This window comes from Chiloscyllium plagiosum, unplaced genomic scaffold (genome assembly GCF_037043375.1).
Source record: "Chiloscyllium plagiosum isolate Xiang-an unplaced genomic scaffold, Cpla_swu_hap1 HiC_scaffold_14, whole genome shotgun sequence".
In the NCBI taxonomy this organism is placed as follows: Eukaryota; Metazoa; Chordata; class Chondrichthyes; order Orectolobiformes; family Hemiscylliidae; genus Chiloscyllium; species Chiloscyllium plagiosum.
Genome location: NW_028270152.1, coordinates 69,729,871 through 69,735,870, shown reverse-complemented (window position 1 = coordinate 69,735,870; position 6,000 = coordinate 69,729,871). Strand labels below are relative to the sequence as shown.

The 6,000-nt window shown below is 46.0% G+C and overlaps 1 pseudogene; it reads left to right on the top strand.

Moving 5' to 3' along the window:
• The first annotated feature begins 1,927 nt into the window (after positions 1 to 1,927).
• The window catches only part of LOC148147984 (uncharacterized), a 112,751-nt pseudogene continuing 108,678 nt past the window's right edge, over positions 1,928 to 6,000 (top strand).

Genomic DNA, 6,000 nt, shown 5'->3' with positions numbered 1-6,000 from the left:
TGATTCACAAAATCAGAACTAATTGGCAGGATCGCTTGGCTTTATTCCTTTACACATTGTCAGTGACCTGTCTCATTGCCTCATGGTTAATTTGAAGCAAGGCTGCATTAATTTGTTGCTAACTAAAGAATGGAAAGATACATTACTGGCCAGTTGAAGGAATTCTGCACGTGATTGGGGGATTGAGGTATGTATAGCAGATGGAGCTCCCAAAAGCTGGGAGGTGTTCGCAGCTGACTGTGAATGGGTAGATGAAAAAAATAAAAGGGACATGAGAAACAGTGTAAGGCCGAGGCATATCCAAACAGTGTTAAAGCAACAACGTTGGAAAATAAAGAACTTAGAGTTTACTTGGAATCCCGAGCCAATGTCTAATATATCGACCCTATTTGAGGATGGGGATTTTATTCCTGGATACCCACTGAGCCCATAACATCTCCTGATTGTCCCCAGCACACCCCCGTTATTACAAGCCTTTCCTTCTTTTGAAAATGAAGCATCCAGTCTTCATAGCCGATATCATGGGGATGAGTGGCCTACGCATCTTAAACCAGAGCCCATCCTGAGTAGAGCAATGTTAATGAAGCGTGCCCCTGACCGCAAAAACAAACCTGCCCAATTTGCTCAGTATGTCCAAGGGTGATACGGATGTAAACGCAGCACAATTCTGGGAGTAGCCTGAATACAAATGGCTTGTGTTACAAAACTGAAATATATGGCAATCTGTCTGATGGAAGTGACATACAGTTGATCAATAATCAAGAAACTCAGTCACCTTTGTTTAACCCTATGTTTTTGCAATGTTTTCCTCCTGATGTCACTGACATGATCCAGACAACAGTATGAACTACTCCAGGAATTTCCAGTTGCAAATGAGGTGAGCGGTGGTTTTCTATTGGGATGGCCAGAACCAGACTGAAAACCACGATGCAAGTTACAAATGAAACCGGTTATATCCAGCGCTCTTGCGATCCCCAATGCTGTGTGCCAGCCCTGACAGGGTTGATTGGGACCAGGATACCCACCTGGGGGGAGGGAGGGAGGTGGGCGTAACCTACCTCAGCGACCACTGCTGAGCAACCTTTTCCCGAGTGGACCCTGAAAATGGGGACAGGCAGGCCCCAGTGTTACACCTGGGAACAAGACAGCAAAATCCCCCGGCGACAAATGGCTGGCCCTTGCTTTAACTGTGGAAATATGGCCACTAGGGAGTGATGTATCTTTAATGTTACCTTGGGAGCTAATGTGGGAATCGACATGCTTGCACCCCAGCAAAAGGAAAATCTACTAATATACACTGACTCTGCATTGTGCTTTTGGTGTGACCCATGATTTTGGTGCCTTGTGGGAACATAAAGGATTTTTAATCCCCACAGAGCGGCGTTATAGCAATGCTGGTTTGCCCAAGCAATCTGGCAGTTATCAAGATGTTTGACTCACACTGAGGCAACTGATACAGTTTCCAAAGGAATGGACAGGTGGATGCAGCTGCCAAGCAGACAGCCTTCCACTCCAAATTTCTGGTCTCAATTGGCCCCCAGCAAAACCCGGATAGAGACAATATGGGAACAGGTATGCCAGGCCTGGGTAGGGTACAAAATCACAAGAGAAGCCCCTGCTGAAGAGCACAAACTATTGGCCTCAAATAGGGTACTCCCTCGATGATCAGACCAAAATGTGGGTGACCCCTACTGGACAAGTTTGTGTTCCTTCTTTGTTGCTGCCTATTTTAGTTGATTATGTGCATTTTGTACACACCTGGGCAAAGAGGGAATGGTTTACACTCTATTGCAATGGACACACCACAGCCTCCAACCTCGATGGGAGGGGCCCTTCCAGGTTCTCCTCACCACCCCTACTGCTGATAAGGTCGCCGGGCACCCCCATCATTGCAAGGTCATCAGAGGAGCCCCTTGCAAGGGGGGAGATGATGAAGATCAAACTCACCCTGTTATGTGGACTCGTTGTCATCGGCAATAATGCTCAAGAAGGGACTATTTACCCGTATGATCCTGAGCAGCCAGAGACTGTGTACCATTTATGCCGAAAAGATGTCCTTGTGTGCCGAGAGACTGATTCCTTTGGTGCACGGAACGTTACCAAGAATGGCTGTCTCAATGGTCAGCTGCATCAAGAAGACCAGACAGCTTGTTTCCAGAACAAGTCTCAATCGTCTTTACCCTGTCAAGGTGTTGTGTGCCAGTTTGATTTCAGTTGTGCTCTGGGCGGCCCTAGCAAGCCTTGCTTCTATTCAAAGAGGTCTAAATTGGCACGTCGCAAAGGAGAAAAGGGAGAAATGTTACCTTTCACTAACCATTTGTTTCTTCAAAGCCACAATAAAATATTCGGCTGGGATGAAGTGGTCTGTTAGCCCACACATCAGCAAAGAACTCTTTGACCCCCTTCCCCATCCCGAATCCCAACGATGGAGTATGGAATACTTCTAAGGCATTTACCGGACATAATATTTCTTTTGACTATGACTTATCCCCGCCTACTAGTTGCAGGTGGACTCCCTCTAATAAGTCCGGGGTAACCTGTCCCAATTGTTACGACAGTAAGGGATTGGGGTGCACTTCTGTGAATGTGACTAAGCCTATTCCATGTGTCTTGGTCAAATATATCAACTGCTACTGCTCCCCTGTGGGGCCTTGCATCTCATGCACATGCCTATGGGAGGAGTGTGTCCCTGTTATTATCGGTGTTCAGGCCCTTTGTGGTCTGGGTAACAGCATCACTCACCCTCCCTATGAGACCCCTGACGGCACCTCCATCTTCCCAATTGTGGGATGGAAGGAACCAGTCTGGGGCAATAACCCCATCTCTTATCAAAAGACCCATCTCTTTTTATTGAGCAGCTTTCATCCTAAGCGCCCAGGGCAACCATACTTCGTAGCCATGGACTACCCATATATTCAGGATAGTCACAAAGTCAGGCCTGCTTCTTATTGGGAAGCTCCCTCCATTATCTATACTAAACCCGGCTGTTACTTTTTTCAGCCAAGGCAGAGCGACCAACTTCCTTGTTCTTGATGAAATAGGTGCTCCCCGTGCTGTAGCTGTAGGGACACTTTTCCCGACTACTGTTCCCTGTCCAACTACCTGGGAATGGGGTTAAGGTTTCCTTACCAAACGTTCAGTTTCACCTGAACTCTGTGCACATTGGAGGGGTGCTAAGGCAATGGGCAACAGGAAAGCTCAGTCGGTGGGCTACGCATTTCCTAGTACTTTTTCCTTTGGAGAACCTGCAGGAATTATTAGCCATCAAAACCGAAACTGTTATTTGCAGTCTCACCGTCTTGGGCAATGAGATGGCCTTAGCTGGATTTAAAGACATACTCTCACAATTGTGTCTATTTTCCCAGCAAAACTGCTATGGCCTCAACTACCTACTCACCAAAGAAGGTGGGGTTTGCGCCACAATAAAAGGCAAGTGTATGATGGTTCCTGACCTCATCGAGAACATTACCAAGCATGTAGGTAACATCCACACCTTCATCGATCAAATGACAGAAGGCACTGGATGGGGAGATTGGGGTTTTGGCTCATTGTACAACTGGTTGATAAATCTGGCTGTGTATATTGGCATTGTTTTAATTTGCCTCCTTTCTGGCATTGCTATTGTTTAATGTATTATTGCTAAGCCAATAGCTTCTGTTGGCAAAATAAAAGCAAATTACTGCGGATGCTGGAATCTGAAAGCAAAAGAGAAAATGCTGGAAAATCTCAGCAGGTCTGACAGCATCTGTAAGGAGAGAAAAGAGCTGACGTTTCGAGTCTAACTGACCCTTTGACAAAGGGTCACTTAGACTCGAAACGTCAGCTCTTTTCTCTCCTTACAGATGCTGTCAGACCTGCTGAGATTTTCCAGCATTTTCTCTTTTGGTTTCAACTTCTGTTGACAACATTGCTTCCCCCGAGAAAATGCTTCTTCTCTGCACAAACGAAGGTGAAGAGGAGCGGTTGCCGACCCCTGCTTCCTCTTCCTCAGAGGAGAAGGAAATATGGCAGTGTCTAGCATCCATTCGATTGGCCTGATCTAGCCTATGCCCTCCCATCCTATGGTGTGGTCATGGAATGACCAAAGGGGGAAGGTGAGGATCTGAAACCTGAATACAGGCTGAGGTAACTAGTTGTTGTCAGGAACATCCAGTTAACACATGCTCTTACTAACTTAGGTGGCAATAAAATGGCTTCTCAATGCAAATAACATGACAAAATGGCTTCTAGGCTGCAAATTGACAATTCTGCTAAAAGCTGCATAAAATGGTTTTTAACTCTGCTGAAGCTGCATAATTGACTAACCACAGTCTGCTTCAATAGAGATTAGCGGACAATGCTTCCTTTACAGCAGAGAAATAACTAGACTAGATAAGACATTACTGGCCATCCTAACTGACCTTCAAGTGTAGGTGCAAAGACTCGGTTACTGAGATAAGGGTGGCCTGAGTGTTGGAAAACAAAGTTGGTTCCCAGGAATTATCATTGGACCGAGTAGCTGTCAAATAACACAATATCGCAGATTGATTGGTAATTGTCTGAATGTACTATATGTACTGTACCTTTCCTTAAGAAAAGTATAAAAATGTCTTTGTTTTAAGCCATGTGCGCAGCTCCTGTGAGGAACATGGAAGGGTATAACATCTGTGCGTCTGGATGATCTGTGCCCGGCTGTATGAAGTAAATAAAGAATGAAGTCTTAAAGAACCAGACACATTGTGAGTGCTTATTGATCGATCAATGAACAGAGAGACCAGCCTCCCTTCAGACTCACTTATCATCCTGTTTCCAAATCCGGCTGAGTATGTACACCACCTCCCCCCCTTCCCCTCCCCCTCCACCCCACTCTCTGCCTCATTCTCAACCCTACCTTACACATCCTTGGGGTTTGGCTAGAAACCTTTGTTGCTCGGGTGAAGAACATCTCCTCAGTAGAAAGCAATGCAAGAAGGTCAACAATGCCCAGTTAATTACTTCTGTATTACTGGACCTCACAGCATTAAAGAAGGCCATTCGATGCAGATGACTCTGCTAGCTCTTCATTAGAGTTTAGTATAATTCACCTCCTCTTTCCCCATTATTGCAGTACTGTGTCATTTTCCAGCAGAGACACATTTTGAAAGTTAGCTTTGAATCTGCATCCACCATTCATTCAGGCCATGCATGTTCGAACATAACTCACTGTGTAGAATAAGTTTCTCCTCAACCCCTGTTCTACAAAGTTACACATCAAACTCTGCGCAACTAGTTCAGGTGATGTTTGGGGAGAAGAAGGAGAAGGAAGTAAACCTCCCTGACCCATTGTAACCTATCTCCCTCTGAATTGACTGCACTCCATGCTCTCTGATCCAACCCTGACTTTGTAACTAAGCCTGCCAACAAGAGTGGTGTTGTTGCAGTGTGGTGTACTGACCTCTACATAGCCTCTGCAGACAGCCAGCTCTGAGATACCTCCTCCAATCTTCCCCTGGAGCGTGACCCCACCATGGAACACTAGGCCACAACGGTCACTAACCTCATTTCATCTGGTGTTCTTCCCCTCCCACTGCCTCCAAGCTGTTAGTCTCCCAAACCTGTACAGCCTGCTTCAACCTCCTTCCCAAAATTCACAAACAACGTGAGCAGACCCATAGTTTCTCCTGCCTCACAGAACTCATCTCTTCCTACCTTGACTCGATTTTTTTCTCCCCTCGCCCAGTCCCTCTCTACTTACATCTGAGACTCCTTTGACGTTTTAGAATCAGTTTTAGAATTTATAGTTCATGTGCTCTGGCCACCATGGATGTGCAATCCATTTGCATGTCCAGCCCTCCATCAGGATGGTGTCAGAGGTCTCCACTTTTTCCTGGAAATAAAAGCCTGAACTGTTCCGATGCACCGCCAACCTCCTCCACCTGGCTGAGCTCCTCTTCACTTTGAACAACTTTTCCGTTAACTCTTCCTAATTTGCATAGGTCAAAGGTGTGGCCTTTGGTATGTACAAAAGTCCCAGTTCTGCCT